Raw genomic sequence first — 18130 nt, 5'->3', positions numbered from 1 at the left:
CTTGAACTTATGAACATTTTTGCTTGTCATCATGTGGGAAGTCAAACAGGTACAAGGTCCAGGTTGGAATATCTTTTCTTTCAATATCGCACCAATTCATTTATTTGTCTCTGAAAAGAACAACTCATTCTAATGGGAACTGGAATTAATTATAAGTGGAAGAAATGTTACGATTTCTCCTCAATATTAAATGAAAAAATAAAAATGAAATTCTGAGGCCATCTGAAAAAAGGATAGAACATAAAACATGTTTGAGAAAGGGAGGGGACAGATTTGCCAGCACAACTTGCTTGCTGAAAAACTGAATTACACATTACCCTAATCGACATGAATGGTTTACTAGTGTTAAGTGGAAAGAGTAGTGTGGCTCTGTCACTTGTGGCTATGGGTGGTACTTAGAATCCAGAATTAGAGTTTCATGAAGAAGTTCGAGAAAATGGAAGGGAAGAATTAACTTGCAGGTATCTGTTGACCTCAGTGAGGAAGCCAACATTGTCCTTTGTAAGTGCACTTAGTCAGCCTAAGCTAAAGTCGATTTAATGTAGCCAAAGTTCTCTATGTTTCTAAGACAGAAGAGTACAAAACAAAAGGGAGTGAGGTGGCATCTTTCAAGTACCTCAAGAGAAATCATCTGATTTGCTCACTTCTCTTAATAGTCCACGTGAGTAAAAACAGCTCCTACTTCTTGAAAATTTGTCACTCAGATGTCCTAAGTACTAAGAGGTTAGTAAAATAATCTCATCTCATTAAAGAGTCTCAACAGCAAGAAAAAACGGTCAGAATTAAGGTCCTAAGTACTAACATGTTAGTAAAACAATATCAGCTCATTAAAGAGTCTCAACAGCAAGAAAAAAAGGTCAGAAATGACATAAAATTCACTGCATTAAAAAAAACATTAAGGGAAAATGAAAATTAAAATTGATTAAAAATAACAAGAATAGGCTCAGTGCCTATAGCTCAGTGGTTAGGGCACCGACCACACACACTGGGGCTGGTGGGTTCGAATCCAGCCCGGGCCTGCTAAACAATAACAATGACAACTACAATAAAAAACAGCTGGGTGTTGTGGCGGGGGCCTGTAGTCCCAGCTACCTGGGAGGCTGAGGCAAGAAAATCACTTAAGCCCAAGAGTTTGAGGTTGCTATAAGCTGTGATACCACAGCACTCTACCGAGAATGACATAGTGAGACTGTTAGTTAAGTTGTTATTTTTATACATGGCCAGTGAGTATAAAAACTGGTACAACCACATTAAAAACTGGTGATATCTACCAAAGTTGAAAATGTCTTATCTTCCATGGCCTAACAACTTTACTGTAGAATTTCTCAACAATAATGAGTACATATGTGTTCCACAAACCATGAACAAAATGTTCATAGCACATTTACTCATAAAAGCCAAAAACTTAAATCAACCTATATGTCCATCAACTTTAGAATAAATATTAATATTTTATTAATATATGATTTACTTTCACAATGGAGTAGTATACAGCATTGGTAAATTACTGTTGAGCAGAGCAACATGAATGAATCTTGTATGCATAATTCTGTAAGTCAGACCGAAAAGAGTGCCTATCGTATGATTCCACTTATAGGAAATTCAAAAATAGGAGAAACTCTTCAGTTATGTCTAACATCAGAATGGTAGTTTGGGAGGGGGAGATATTGACATTATGAGGGAATAATAGAAGCATCTAGGATGATTCTTATCCATATAAATCTGTGTATTGATTACGATTTAGTTATTTGTATTAAATACATATATAAATATGTAAAAATGGATTTAGTAGTTCACTCAGGATTATGTACTTTACATGTTATCTTTCAGTGTAAAGTCAAGAAGAAAAAAACCAATAAAAGGATTAGAAATTTTAGGTTATGAATTCAAATATAGTCCCCTCTGGTCTCCCCTAAATGATAAAGCTAAAAACATGATTTTTACATTAAAACAATTCATTAGATAGAAGAATATGGTTAACATTTATGAAGAGATAAAAATCATGAAAGAAATGGCACTTACATATTTCTAGGAAATGTAGATATGTCTACATAGACATTTCAGTAGTAGAAAAGAAGCATAAGGAAGAGATATTTTAAAAAATAGAAGTTTACATTCCCTGAACTTAAGAAAGACATGTATCTGTAAATTAAAAGGGCTTACAGAATTCTAGAATCCTTGCAATTTTTGAACTCTGTAGATAAAAGCATGTCCAAACAGATTTGCCTGTAAGAGTGAAATGAATTAGATCATGATATTGAAAACAGGAAGAGATTTATATCTGCAAACTAAACTAGTTAGAGCAAAATGAAATGTATTGCCAAACCCTTTCCAACCAATATATTTACTGTCTGTCAGGGGGAAAAAAAAAAAAACTTTGAAGTCCTTCTAACTGTTTAACTGAAAAATAGGTGTTTGTATCTGCCTCTCATATATAATTATAGCACACCATATAGCTCTTGGCAAGGAGAAGTGAGAGTTAAGGTCGGAACACTATGTAATCATAAGGAACACTGATAACATCTTGATAATATAACACCTTGGTGATAAGGGCATGAGGAAGGGATTCGGCTCTCCTAACATGAGAGCTTGCAAGACAAGAGCATCAGTGATTAGCAGTCTCTACACCTGTGGTGCAAGACGATTACGAAGAATAGCAGTCAGTGTGCCTGCTATTCTTTCATGGACTCGCTCACTCTGACTCTTTCACTTCTGCTTGCAGAGCATCTGCCCAAGGCCCTGCTAACAAAAGTGCTAAGATTCATTTTCTTATTGAGACTGTTTTCTATCCCTCGAAGATTATTTCTCTCTCTCACTTCTGTTAAATTGAATAGCCCTCAGGCACCTAAGGGTAATTGTTCCCAGGCAAGATGGAAAAATGGTCCACATCTGAACGTTTGGTAAGCTGGGCAGAGACCTGGCCAGTCCCAGGCCCCAACAAGTGGCAACCCAGATGGGACCCAACATATAATGCATCAGGAAGAACTAGAGATCCCTGGTTACTAAGACTTTACCATCTTTCAAGACTTAGCATTTCACATGCACATATCTAGTCAACAGGCTCACTGATGCAGAGTGTTTTCTACATGTACATGAAGTATCAAGTTATAAGGCAGGAATCAAACTCATGTCTGGGAGCAAAGATGACGGAGCAGAGACACCTGCTCCAAGATCATCTCAGAAAGGAAGAAAAGCTTCAGATGGAAAAAATAAACAAACAAACATAGATTGGGTATGATTCTGAGAGGAAAGTTCCAAACCTATCAAAGATTCCCCAGAAGAAGTTGCAGAGCAGAACATGAAAGAGAAAGATATTGGCATATAAACCCCTGAGAGGCCTGGAGTTCAGAAAATGGCAGGTGGAGCAGTTTAAGTCTCTCTCCCCCACATCACTGACAGTCAGTGGGCTCTCCACCTGTTGGAGGCTCTTCCACCTTCACTAGCCCAAAAACTGCTGCTGCCAGTAAACACGGAGCTTCTTGACGACAAAGCACCAGGTTGCTGATGCAATTTGGATCACTTCCCATCACTGCAAACATGAGCCAAGACAAAGGGACCATATTGTTTCTCCACGCATCATTCACCTTTGTCCTCACCAAGGGGCTTCAGCCCTCAGTTTTCATCCTGTTCATTCCCGTATATACATTTCCCAACTCTGGCCCAGACTGCAGGAGCCATTGGGGGCCAGAAGTCCTGGAAGATCTGTGTGACCCCAGAGCCTGGACATTATGGATGGGCTGCCTTTTAGAGAGAGGAACAGGGATGACCAAAGTGCTATCTTTCTTCCATTCAGACTCTTTTTCTCCCCTTCCCCTACTCCATTTATTGCTGCTAAGAGACAATCAACCTAGGCCTTAAAGGAACTGACTTCCCTCTCAGTTGGTGCATCCACCACACTGGGGCTTCCACAGAGAGTAGGGATCAAATCTTTCCAGACTCTTTCTCCCCTTTCCATCCCACACCTGCAGCTGCTGAGAGAGACAATTGAACCACCACACCAAGGCTTCTACAGAAAGTGAGGGTGGGACCTTTCCTTTAAGGATCCTGCAGCAGACTGAGGGGTGCTCACCTCCCTGGTGCTGCTTGCCCAGCTTACCATCAAAGTGGAGCATTCCCCAAGGCAGAGGGACATCAAACTTGCTTGGGGACACTATGGGCAACTTGGGACCAGCATGTGTCTCCCTGACATGGTCAATGATTGATTGATCCCTGGGGACCCAGGGGCAGGCCCACAGACCAGATCCCATAATCCCATGCCTCAATTGCACTGTGCATGGGGGCACAGAGGGGAGATTTGTGAATTAATCTTGGGAGGTGAGGGTGCTTACATGAGCAGATCATGGAAGAGAGTGCAGTTTGAGTCCTAGCTTTAGGGTGCTTGCAGGAAGCCACCCCCGACAAGGGGCCATGCTCTCAGCTCAGGCTGGAAACTTCCTGGTCCTTATCACAATTTTGGGGGAGCTCAGCTGGCTTGCCTCCTGCCTAGTGGCAGATGACAGAGGTAAACTACAGGCAGGGAAAGAAGGAGAGGAATGAAGCCCACTCCAGACTCCCAGATTGTGAATCTCAGATGGTGCCACCTCCACAAGCAGACTTTCTGGTTGGGGAAAGTCACTTTAGCCCCTCCCTGGTGATTTTGTCCAAAAGCTGGGAGTAGACTTTTTTCCCTGCTGAAACAGATTCTTTGCCAAATTTGGTGATGACTGAGAGAAAGCACATTAAACCTGTGCCTACCCAGCTGCACTCCCCCACCCACCTCTGCTATACTAGAGAATAAGAACTAGTCTGAAGTTCTAAGACTCCACCCACTACCTGGGGCAATCAAGTGCTTCTCCTGAGGGACTAGAACCATTCAGGGGATGCAAAAAGAACATTGCAGATTGCTCCTTTCAGCAAGCACACCTAGTGATAGGCAATTCAAGTTAACTTTCTTTATGGCCTTTACTAACTAAATAGTACAGATTGAGTCTCAGTAATAAGCACCACGTATTGTCTCAGAAATTAAACTGGGTGTGCCACTATATAAACACAAGAATATCCAAAAATAAGAAGCAAGAGATACTGCAGATGAAAAAGAATCAGGGGAAGAACCCCAGACACATAAAACAGAAGAATGAAAAGACATTCCCAAAAGAAAACAAACAAGTACCAATGGAAACCAACTAAAATGAGAATGTTGAAATGAATTATAAAGAGTCATAAAGATTATAAAACAGCTCAGTGAAAGACAAGAGAAATATAAACCTAACACAAAGAAATCACAAAAGCAATGCAGGAAGCGATTGAAAAATTCACTAAAGAAATAGAATCATTAAAAAACACACTCTAACATAGTTTCTGGAAAGGAAAAATTTATTCAAGGAAATACAAAACACCATGGAAAGCTTTAAGAATAGTCTAGATAAAGCAAAAGAAAAAATCTCAGAGCTAGAAGACATACACCTTTGAAATAAACAATTCAGTCAAAAAGTAAGAACAGGGAAATAAGAACAAACGAAGCCTACGTGAACTATGGGATTATATAAAGAGGCCTCAAACAAGAATCACAGACCGCCCAGAGAGTGAAGAAGAAAATATACAAGGGCTGGAAAAACTATTTAAGAGAATACTTGAGAAAATTTTCTCTAGGTCTCGCTAGAAATTTGAACATACAGGTACTAGAAGCTCAAAAGACTTTTGGGAGGTTCATTGCCCAGAGGCATTAACCACAACATATAGTCATCAGAGTGATAACCCTAATGAGAAACTCCTACAAACTGTAAGGTGAAAGCATCAGGTAACTTAGTTGAGAAGTCTGAAGTTAGTCTGATGGGATTTCCTTTCTAAGACCTTATAAGCCAGAAGAGATTGGGGCTCCATTATCAGGCTTTTCTAAGAGAATATTAGCCAGCCTACATTTTTGTATTCTAAAAAACTCAGTTCTTGCATAAAGGGGAAACAAAGGCTTTCTCAGACAGGCAAACTCCAAGGGAATTTGTTAAGACCAGGCCTGTTCTGCAGGAAGTACTCAGATTTGCATTATATATGGATCACCAAACAGACATCAATCAGTGTAAAACAATTCAAAAGCTAAAGTTCAGGCACCACCATCAAGAAGGAAGTTTCCTCTCCAACTTATTCCACAAAATTATTATCACCTTGACACCAAAGCCAGGAAAGGATATAATAAAAAAGACCAATACAGACCAATATCTACAGACCAATATCCCTTACGAATATAGAAGCAAAAATTCCAAATAAAATTCTAGCACACCAAATTCAGCAACACATCAAAAAATTAATTCTCCATACCCAAGTGGGCTTCCTCCCAGGGATGCAAGGATGGTTCAACATATGTGCATCTATAAATATAATTCACTACACAGAAGCAGAAATAAAGATCATAAGATCATATAATCTGCTCAATAGATTTAGAGAAAGCATTTGACATAATACACCACTTTTTTATGGTAAGAACTCTTAACCAAATAGGCATAGATAGAACATAACTAAAAATTATAAAAGCCAGAGCAATCAGACAAGAGAAAGAAATCAAGAGTATCCAAATGGGGAAAGAAGTAGTCAAACCATCATTCTTTGCTGATGATATAATCTTATATCTAGAAAACCCCAAAGATTCCACCAAGAAACTCCTGGAATTGATAAGTAAATTCAGCAGAGTCTCAGGATATAAAATCTGTGTACACAAATCAATATCATTCCTATGTACTAACAACAGTAAAGTCGAAAACCATGAACATATTTAACCAAGGAAATGAAAAATTTCTACAGGGAAAAGTATAAGTTACTAGGAAGGAAACCACAGAAGACGTAAACAAATGGAAAAATAAATCATGCTTGTGGGTCAGCAGAATCAACATTGTTAAAATGTCTATACTACCTAAAGTGATGGACAGAGTTAGTACAATATCCATTAAAATATCAATGCCATTTTTCACAACTCTAGAAAAAATAATTCTGTGCTTTGTGTGGAAGCAGAAAAGAGCTGACATAGCCAAAGAAAAATTAAGCAAAAATAATAAATTGAGTGACATTACCCTAAACTAAAACTGCATGGTACTGGCACAAGAACAGAGATGTAGACAAATGCATCAGAATAAAAAAAACAGATATAAAACTGTCCTCATATTGCCATCTCATTCTTTACAAAAGCAGACAGTCACATACACTGGAGGAAGAATCCCTGCTCAACAAATGGTACTGGCAAAATTTGATAGCCACATGAAGAAGATTGAATCAGGATCCACATTTCTCACCACTCAAAAAATTTAATTCATCATAGATGACAGCCTTAAACGTAAGGCATGAAAGTATAGAATTCTAGAAGAAATTTTTGGAAAAACTTTTACAGTCATTAGCCTAGAAAATGAATTTATGAAGAAGACTCCCAAAACAATCACAGTACAACAGAAATACAGAAATGGGACCTTATTAATTTAAAAGGTTTCTGTACAGCAAGGAAACAATCAATAGAGCAAACAGACAACCTATAGGATGGGAGAAAACATTTGCATGATGGTAACTAGAATCTATAAAGAGTCAAGCAAATTAGCAAGAAACAAATCAAACAACCCCATTAAAAACAAAGAGCAAAAGGCATGAGCAGAAGATAGACTAATGGCCAATAATCATGTGAAAAAATGCTCCACATCACTAATCATTGGGGAAATGCAAATGAAAACCATGATGAGGGATCACCTATCTCCAATGATAATGATTTTTATCACAAAATCCCCAAACAACAGATGCTGGCATGGATGTAGAGAGAAAGGAACACTTATACACTGTTGGTGGAACCACAAAATAGTACTACCTCTGTGGAAAGTTGTGTGGAGATACTTCAAAGAACTAAATTAAGGCTACCATCTGAGCCAACAATCCCACTATTCAGTATTTACCCAGAGGAGAAAAAGCATTTTTATAAAACAAACAAGTTGTTCCTAAATGTTTATTGCAGCATAGTTCACAATAGCAAAGATGTGGAACAAACCACGCTCCCATCCGTACATGAGTGAATTAATAATATGAGGTGTAGGTATACCAAGGAGTAGGCACCATTCAGTCATTTAAAAAAAAATGGTGAACTAAAACCTTTCTAACTACCTGGATGGAAGTGCAGACCATTCTTCCAAGTGAAGTTTCATAAGAATGGAAAACAAACACATTTACTCACTATCAAATTGGAATTAGTTGCTCAACATCCATGTGCCAAACTCGGTGGAAAGCAAGCAGATGGGAGCGGGCAAGAGGGGAGGAGTAAATTCAAACATACGGGTACAATGCACTCTATCTGGATGATGCACACCCAACTGATCCAAATGGTACAAAAGCAATTCATGTACTCAAAACACATGAAATCCTGTAATACTGAAACTAAAATACTGAAATACTGTGTAGATCAGCTTTACACTTAACCTTTACCTTGATGGGATTCCAGTTCATGCCCTCTCCTACCAATACGTCATAACCCACTGCTGATGTTTTATTTCCCTGATCATTTTAAATATAGGCTTCGCTCTCTGGCAAAATGCTGAAATGCAACTAACTCTACAAAAGATCATACTTTCATCTATCTGACGTGTTTACCTAAGAGAAAGAACAGTAGGTAAGGAAACAATAGATTTTGATAGAGGATATGGAAAAATTATTCATTGGTCTGTAGGTCCAGTGAAATCCCAAATTGTGATTTTATTTAAGATTCTCACAGATGGGGAAAAAATATGTTCAACATCTTTGTATGTCTTATTTATCAGAGTGTCTGAGTTTAGACAATTCTTGGCTTGACTTGCTGGTAATTTATTTTCTCAAAATGCAGAGATTACTATTTACACTGGACCCATTGTTGACAACACATACAAACTGTTTGCTGAATTGAAAATAAAAGAAAAATTAGGGAGGGGTGGCTTGGCTGCTTCCTAGTGAATAGGATATTTACTTGGTGAATTATATAGGTTGAGCTTGTATAAAAAATATATTTTAGATAAGGCACTGGAACTTTTCAATTATATATTCACAGCTGGAACATTGTCAAAATAACATGCAATTAAACAACAAATACATAATTTCTCTATGGCAGAATAGTTATGAGTGTTTTAAAAAGTTCCAAGCTCAAAAGTCTTGCTAAGAACTGATAACTTGTAAAACATGGCTATCATCTTATCTTCATTGTCACTACCACCGCCACCATTGTCATCTTACTTCTACTCACTATTGCCAAGAAACTCTTTGAAAAAATTCTTAACAGAAAAAAAAGGAAAATTATTTTGGTAATAAGTCTCACAGGATAGCATTCATTCTCAGTATTTAATCGGAATTGTGCTGTATAATTTTTGACTACTTTTAAAGATATTTTTCTATACTTACCTGGCAGGGCAGATACCATGATCACAATGGTGGTTTTCCCAGGGTGAGGCTTATCCATTGCACTCAGGATGTGCTGACCCCTGTGATTTTCCTAAATGTGGGAAACTTGACTGAATAATTTGTGGTAGTGGGGGACTGCATTGGTGCTCTCCCCTTAAAAAAAATAATAATAATAAAAAGATATTTTTCTGTAAAAAAAAAACAAAAAAAAAAACCTTATCCCCAAATGGGGTGGATAAGTTTATTTGTCAGGGCAACCATTTATTTTTATTCTCTAAAATGAAATCTTTCACAGAAATACAATACTTTAAACAGATAATGTGCGATGCTTTCAATTTGCATGAGTTTAGGGTTCTCTTTCCCTCAGTTTTTCTCTCGGCTGTAGAATTCATAAGCTGAATTCAAGCTCTCTCTGAAACATAATTTCCAAATTAATTCTTTTTTTGGCTCCTGTACTCCTCAGCACCTCGTAGTACCGCATAGTCTTTCCAGAACTCTATCTGAAACTTGAACATCTTCAAATTTAACCAAGGTTTTATTTAACTCTTATATCCTGCCTTCTATAGGCTAATTTTAATCATTAAATTCTAGGAACAAATCCAAAAGAATATTAATGAGAGACGAATTTCTATTGTCTCTTTGCATCTGGAGAATGTGGGTTTTTCTTTTGTTGTTGTTGTGGTTGTTTTTCTGATTTGGTACAAAATGCAACTTCAAAATATTTTAAATTTAAATTTTATAGTTGCTTTCTCCAAAGGCAATTTGTTCCAAGTATGTTATCCTATGAATTAAAAAACCCAATATGTATGTTAAAGGAATTTTTACCTTTATGTCTATCATTAATTCATACTAAAATCATCAAAATATGTGATGAGAATCATTTGATGTCCAAGTACCTTTTTATGAATTATTTTGATCTTTTCTTTCTTAATCAAGAATTTTAGGGTTTTTTTGTTTTGTTTTCTGTTTTTTTTTTTTTTTAATTTTTTCAAATCCAGCCATTAATAGAAGTCAACCATTAACAAAAGCCTTGGGTTTGCATTGAAATGTTAGGCTTTATGGAATAAGGGAAATTTCAAATATGTTCTTTTCTATCAATAATTCAGATTATTCTCTAAAATACAATTCAGTGTTTTTAAGATTATAAAATTGGTTCATTTATCTTGAAGGTAAGAGAATTAATGAGGTGATACCTGGCCAAGCAATTTCAATTCAGAAGCAGACTCTAACAGTATGATTCATGTTTGTCATTATTGCTGGTTGTTGTATTTACTTTTATTGGTAAGATGAATCTGGTTTTAATTTATTATAGTTGCATTCACTGTATTGCCATACTGAATCATTGGGACAGATATTGCCATATGATTCACACATCCATGAAATTCTGCTTTTTAATTGACCAAAGCATGATAAATCTTTAGATTTCTTTAAATGTGCATGTGAGTTTACTCCATAATTAATTTTTATTAGTTACAATCATTGAGAGCTATGTGCCAGCCACTGTATTAAGTGCTTAAAAAAACCATTTTCTTTTACTTTTAAAACAATTCTGTAAGCTAGATATCATACCCAGTAGACCACAAGTTAGTAACAGCACTTGAATTTAAATCTGGAACCATTGTGACCACCATTTGTCACAAGCTATACCAAACAGGGTCTAAAGAGAGTAAAAGTTCATCCCCTTCCATTCTTGAAAGCTACATAGTAGCTTTTCCTAAATTTCTTTAATTTCTACATTAATTCTATAGTCTTACTGACCTGTTTCACTCCTTGTTCCTTCTTAATATAATAATTTGATCAATATTTGACTATTCAAAAGTTTTAAATAAATATAAAATGCTTTGCCATTTATTCTCTTAATTAAATATTCCATGAGGCCATTTTAGAAAACAAGAAAGGATATTTTTATTTCTACTATTTTTTCTAGAGAAGACATTCAGGTTAATAGATTGAAATTGCTTATCTAAATCATAAAATTAACCAACAGTAAAGCTAATGAGGGTTCTTGCCCTAATATTTCACAGCCTGGGTAAATCAATTTTGGGAGTTAATTATATTTAATAGTATAAGAGATCTCTCTGACAAATATACTATATCATTAGATAGATATTTATATACAATATCTATCTGTTATATATGTATGTATATATTACATACATATATATGTATGTATAGTATACTACATTGATTCACTATATTAAATATTTAATTATAATATGTAATAATATTGACTATGAAAATAAATGCTGTAGGTGTTTGTTGTCTAGTTCCTTCTTTGCTACATGACTTACTACAGAATCTTAAAACATGTTTATTAAATCTCAATAGTACTATTAAACACACAAGTAAACTAGAAACCACTGAAGTTATTTGCTCATAATCACTGGGAGAGTCAAGCATATTTTAACTTAAATATTTATTTCTTGGTTGTCACGCCCCCTGTGGCCTTGGTTGCCATTGTCACAGGAAGTAAACAGGCGTGACAGGGATTGAAGCACACCTTGCAAGAGGCGGGCTAACCTTAAGTGCAGGGTAGCCCAGAGCAACCTCTGTCGGGGCTGTTTATTGAGGTGGTACCTGACAGGTGAGGGGGGTATTAGACAATGACTGTGTGCTTAAGGATTGCCCTGGGCCCCGGCTCTCTCTTCCTGACTGCAGAGGATGATTAAACTTTAACACCTGCAGATGAGTTGCCCCAGGATCTGCCCCCAAGCTGCCAATCATCTGGGTCAGAGGCCATCCAGCTCTCGGCATCCTCTACACTTAGTTATAAAAACTTTAACATTTCATAAAAGCATATTTTATTTAGTATCTGTCTTTCTGTAGCAATTGTGCTAAAATGTTCCAGTTTGGAATGAATCTTTACTAGAGACAGTAAAGATGACTTAATTTACTTAAAAGATTTCCCTTACTTCTTAAATTTGTAGAGATCATCTATCTGTCTAACAACAATGAAAAAGTCAATATTCGTTTTTTTCTCCTGTTTCCCAAGAGATGTTGGCAGCCATTATCCTTTAATTGTTAATGTTTGAATATGCTCCACAATAATTAGATTCAACTAAGGTAAAGCCAATGTCTTCTGTCCAGAATTAAATGCCTTGAAAATCTCACAGAAAACATCCTGAAAGTGATGCCAGTGTTTTCTCTGCTCTGAACCCATTCCAACCCACTGCTGCCCTTGCCATTACACACACACACACACAAACACTCTGCACTTCGCACCTCTCTTAATTGAGGAAAGAATGATCATTATCATATTGATTCTGTCCAGAGATGCACTATACATTGAATTGCCCATTAGATAACCTTATTTTCAGCCTTTGTAAACTAATTATATCTATTAATCATGCAAGCTCCAGAATTTTTTCCTTCCAATAAAAACATTGCTAAAGAGCAATTTAGACTTTTAAAAAATTTCATTTGCCACCTCCCATTTATTTCTATCCATGCAAAGCTTTATCTTTCTAGCCTACTCAGGATCCATATTTCAAAAACAATGATTTCTAGGAGAATCAACATGAAAACAATTATATTTAGTCACATAAAGATTTTTCTTAACAACAAAATGAATGTATATATTTATAAGAATAAAAAGAGAAGCTATCCAAATTAGACATACAGATAGATTTATGGTGCGGTAGAGATAGAGGTAATGCCTGTTTACAACCCTTGGCCTTTAATCCAAGAGATTAAAATCTGCATGAAATGATTTCATCACTTAAGGTGTTTCTTATCACTTAAGTAGTATTGCCAATAATAATATTTGTTTATGAAGTTTATATTTTTTGAGCACTCACCGAAGGATAGATATGTTTAATCTCTGTTCTGTGATTAAGTGGAAGCCTGTGATCTAGAACCATGGTGAAAGCTTTTAGGAACTTTGACCTTAACCTTTTTCACAAAATCAACCATGAAGATTTCTGAACTGGTCATCAAGAACCATGAAGAATATAATTATGTTCCTTTCCAATCAACCTCTCCATAACCTAATGAATAAACTTTCACATGATAAATAGTCCAACTTCAACTTCATCATGTAAAATACAAAAAAACAAATAAACAAACCAAAACCTAAGTGCTCTTTAACATTAAATTATCCAGAATCGAATGGTCCAGTACAGTAGCAACAAGACACATGTTAACTGTTGAGCACATAAACTCTGGCTAGTATAAAGCAAAAGTTAAAATATTATTTTATTTTAATTAATTTTAATCCAAATGAAAACATTGAAATATTGTGATTTTTTTTAAATATTAAGTACATCTTTATTGTTTTGATAGGTCTAAATTTCACTTTAACCATTGCATCAGGAAAGGCATCATTGTGTTATTAGTGTGTGTGAGTTAGGTCCTGGTACCTAGTACTGCACATAAATATAGCTGATCTAGTAAGTGTGAAAGGATTGAATTAATCTAATAAAATTTTATATACAGTGAGAGAATATTAAGTGTTTATTTGAATAATTTATACAGAAGGCAAGTTATAATGATATCCATGTAAATTGCAATTGATAATGAAGTTAAAATACTATTTTTTTAGTTATTATTTTTCTAGTTTAAGCAATTAATATAGCCAAATTTTTAAGTTTTTAACAAAACACGACTACTGATGCAGAGGCATAATTATAAGAAAATGTAGAAGCACGTATTGCGACCCAAAAGGCAGAACAAAAGTGATTAGAATAAGGTAGGTCACAAATTTCACCATCAATCTGATACTGGACTTTTGACTTTGAATTTCCAGGCTCTTGGTCTCAACGATTTGATGAATGAATCGATGGACCACAGAATGGACAGTAAGTTAGGTTTTATTTACTGAGGTATTATTACAGCTCTTACAAAGAGCCAAACCTTACAGAGCAGGATAAGATAGGTTTTATAGAAGTGTCACAGCTCTTACAAAAAGCCAAACCTCCTTGCAGGGCAGGATGTAAGTGTCACAGACTCTTACAAAGAGCCAAACCTTGCAGAGCAGGATGCAAGTAAAACAGCTCTTACAAAGAGCCAAACTTCCTTGCAGAGCAGGGTATAAGTGTTACAGATCTTCCTCTTCTTCTCTCTCTCCCTCAGCGGTCTGCAGCAATCTGCTGAGGTCTTTGCTCTCCTGCTCTCTCTTCCACAAGGGTCAGCGATGATCTGCTGAAGTCTTGCTCTTCTACTCTATCTTCCTTTAAGATCTGAGATGGTCTTCCCCTAGGCTCTCTGCTCAGGGATTTATATAGGGGCAGTTGTCCAGTGAGCTGAGAGCTTAGCTGATTGGTCTATAAAATAGACCAGTCAGGAGCAGGATTGAAAATGGACCAATCAGGGATGCACTGGAGGAATCTCTAGTGTTTTCCCCTGATGGGCCCAGTCTTTTTTGTTACTGGAGACTCCAATGGGAGAGGAAAGCTCCCCCTTTGACTCCAGCATGCCCGCTGCTGCCAACGCAGAGCTGGCAGGTCCTCTAGCACCACTCTAATGGAGCCTCTGGTGGAGGAGTGAAGCTCCTCTGCTTGCTCCAGCCTGCCAGTTCCTTTGCCAGCTGCTGCCACCAAGACAGAGGTGGCAGGTCCCCCAGCCCGGCTAGGCTGAGCTGGCTGGGGTGCCACTTTTCTGGTATCAGTGCTACTGCAATTTTCTGCAAAAGAGCAAAATAATAAAAAGTTCTTGTTTATTGATTAAAAAGTAAAAAAAAATCCTTAAGAAAATAAAATATGATAGAAAACGTTAAGAAAAATTTTTGGCAAGTACATAATGATTTTCTAGTAAGCTACCTCTCAATAGTCAAAAAAGAAATTAATTTCCTAAAATTAAAATTAAATAATCAACAATATTACTGAAATAGCTTTAACCACTGAAGCTTATATATGAGGTTATAGTTGGGCCACCTAAAAAGTTATTTGGATTCTCATACAAAGAAAAGAAAAAGAAAAAAAAAATCCCTTTTTGTTGGAGAGATGATGAGTGAAACTATTATTTCAGTTATTTTTTTTTAGAAGATCATAAAGAAATTTAAACTAAAAAGACTGCTTTTCAAGATGTGAAAAATCTTCAGTTAATCCACCAAAAGATTTCCTGTATGAGACCTTATTACCAATATCAAGCATCAACTTTCTTCCAACTAAGTTTCAGAAGTTTTAAGTACTTCCTTCAAGTTTTGCGTCAGCATCAGCTGTGTAAGATAAAAGATACCGAGCATCTAATACTTTGTGTACATTTTGACTAAAATGATTTCTAAATCTATGACATTTTCTCTGTTTTCAACTTAGAAAAACAGGTTTGGGGTACAGATATTCTTGAATCTTTTATACCTATCAAGAAATAATTTTAAATAAATAGAAAACTTTTTCTCTAACGCAGACACCAAATGGCAGAAGCCGCCGGTGCCTGGAGGCCCCAGGCCAGGAATGGGAGGCAGGGGTGGTTTCCGTGGAGGCTTCAGCAGCAGCAAAGGGGCCGGGGTCGCGGCGGTGGTCAGAGTCAGGGCAAAGGCCGAGGCTGTGGAGCTCCAGTAGGCAAGGCCAAGAACAAAGAGTGGATGCCGGTCCCCAAGCTGGGCCTCCTGCCTGGCCAGAGACTTGAAGAGCAAATCCCTAGAGAGATCTATCTCTTCTCCCTGCCTATCAGGGAGTCTGAGGTCATTGACTTTTTCCTGGGGGGGTCTCTCCAGAATGACATTTGAAGATTATGCCAGTGCAAAAGCAGACATGTGCCGGGCAGCTGACCAGGTCCCAGGCCTGTGTTGCCATTGGGGACTACAATGTCCACGTCGGTCTGGGTGTTAAGTGTTCCCTGCTAGCCAAGGGGCCGTCATCCTGGCCAAGCGCTCTATTGTCCCACTGCAGAGAGGCTACTTAGCAACAAGATCAGCAAGCCTTACACTGTTCCTTGGAAGGCGACAGGCCTCTGACTCTGTGCTGGTACCGCTCATCCCTGCTCCTGGAGGAACTGGCATTGTCTCAGAGCCGCACCTAAGAAGCTGCTACTAATGGCTGGGACCAATGACTGCTCCACCTCAGCCAGGGGCTGCACTGCCACCCTGGACAACTTGACCAAGGCCACTTTTGATGCCATTTCCAAAATCTACAGCTATCTCACTCCTGACCTCTAGAAAGACACAGTGTTCACCAAGTCTCCTACCAGGAATTCACTGATCATCTTATGAAGATCCACACCAGAGTCGCAGGGCAGAAGACCCAGGCTCCAGCTGTGGCTACAACATAGGCTTTTTATATAAGAATAATAAAATGAATTAAGTCTGTTAAAAAAAATTTTTTAAAGAAATAGAGAAAAAAATTCTTTCACAATGGAGTCTTATTTCTTTGTTTCACTACAGGATAGGCGTTGAAAATATTTTTTTTCTCAATTTTCTGAAAGAGTATAAGAAAAGTATCATGGATATTGTTAAACTGTTGACTACATAGAGGAAAATGTTTTGAATGCTAAGGAAATATTAACACATTTAGAATCTTGAGCTCTTTAATAATTAGTTTTTTTCGGTTAGTGGTGGAAGAGTTTTACAAAAACATAAACAGAATATTGTCTTGCTTTCCAGAGACATTAGAAGTTTCAGAAAAATTCATAATTTCCTTACTATTTGCATGCTATTAATGTAACATCATGTTCAATCAAGAGCGATGATGAGGGGCGGTGCCTGTGGCTCAAAGGAGTAGGGCGCCCTGCCCATATGCTGGAGGCGATGGATTCAAACACAGCCCCAGCCTAAAACTGCAAAAAAAAAAAAAAAAAAAAAAAAAGGGTGATGATGAAATAAGTTATCTTGTTCCAGGAACTCTTGGTCCTATTCTAAGTCCTATTCTTGGTCCTATTTTACTTTACTCAACTAAATTATGCAAACATTTTGTCTATTCCAAAACCATAGTTTGATTCATACTTTGTCTTAATAATCTCTGTGTTCGATAGAACCAGTTACAAACAACAACCTGAGTCTCATAAGTGAGTATTATATAGTGAATGAAAAGTAGAAAAAGATTCTATTTCATGGTGCCAGTGTCTTCCTGAAAGTGTCAGAGACAATAGATTATTCTTCTTAAAAGAAATCACACCATTAAAATAATCTGACAAAAGAACCATCACAGCTTTGTCAAAGGTAAATGCATTTCAGAAATAAAGTGAGTCTTTGTTCTTCTCTATGGTGGCAAAGAAAAATAAAGAGGAATAAAATAAAGAAAAGAAAAATCCTAAGATTTATCAACTAATACTGAGATGTGGGATTAATTGGAGTTCTAACCAAATATTTAAAGCAACAATTCTCCTAATAATGTCTACCTTCTCTGCCTTATGGGTTGTGTTTAATAGATACATATAGCTGATTTTTCCAGAAGTCAAAATATTCTGAATCTGATAATAAGTCAGTAATGACCAAACAAGTTATACAGATCAAAGATGGTCTCTAATTTCTATATTAGTGATTTTTTTTTAATTTGGAATGTAATAAACTGTGATGTAGAGGGTTTACAGTTTATCTCCTTATTTGCCTGTAAATAAAACTCATTCTAATAAAAGTTGCACTAAATAATAATTATGATGGTAGTATATCACTTGTATTGATCTCTTACTATTGTCCATGTACTCCTTAAGTGTTTTACACCTAAAATATTTCATCCTTCAAGGCCTGGTACGGGTTTCACTTCCTTTGCAAATTGCCCCAGTATTCACTCATCTCCAGGAATTCCATGCAGTGCCTTGAACCCTCTATAGTTTCGCCTCCTTAAATAAAAATCGATGTTTTGCTATATTGTTCCTTCTAGATTTTGAGTCCCTT

General features: G+C 36.8%; 1 non-coding gene and 1 pseudogene across 1 annotated transcript; both read left to right on the top strand.

The window, feature by feature from the left end:
* Positions 1 to 9355: 9355 nt before the first annotated feature.
* Positions 9356 to 9519, top strand: LOC111724249. Its single transcript, XR_002772579.1, has one exon. It is a non-coding gene; the product is annotated as a U1 spliceosomal RNA (small nuclear RNA).
* Positions 9520 to 15868: 6349 nt separating this feature from the next.
* Positions 15869 to 16600, top strand: LOC105886715 (annotated as a pseudogene).
* The last annotated feature ends 1530 nt before the right edge of the window (positions 16601 to 18130 follow it).

Source organism: Otolemur garnettii, unplaced genomic scaffold, assembly GCF_000181295.1.
Source record: "Otolemur garnettii isolate 467f Iridium unplaced genomic scaffold, OtoGar3 scaffold00020, whole genome shotgun sequence".
NCBI classification, from domain to species: domain Eukaryota; kingdom Metazoa; phylum Chordata; class Mammalia; order Primates; family Galagidae; genus Otolemur; species Otolemur garnettii.
The sequence above is the reverse complement of the archived record's forward strand: the minus strand, read 5'-3'. Positions and strand labels throughout refer to the sequence as shown.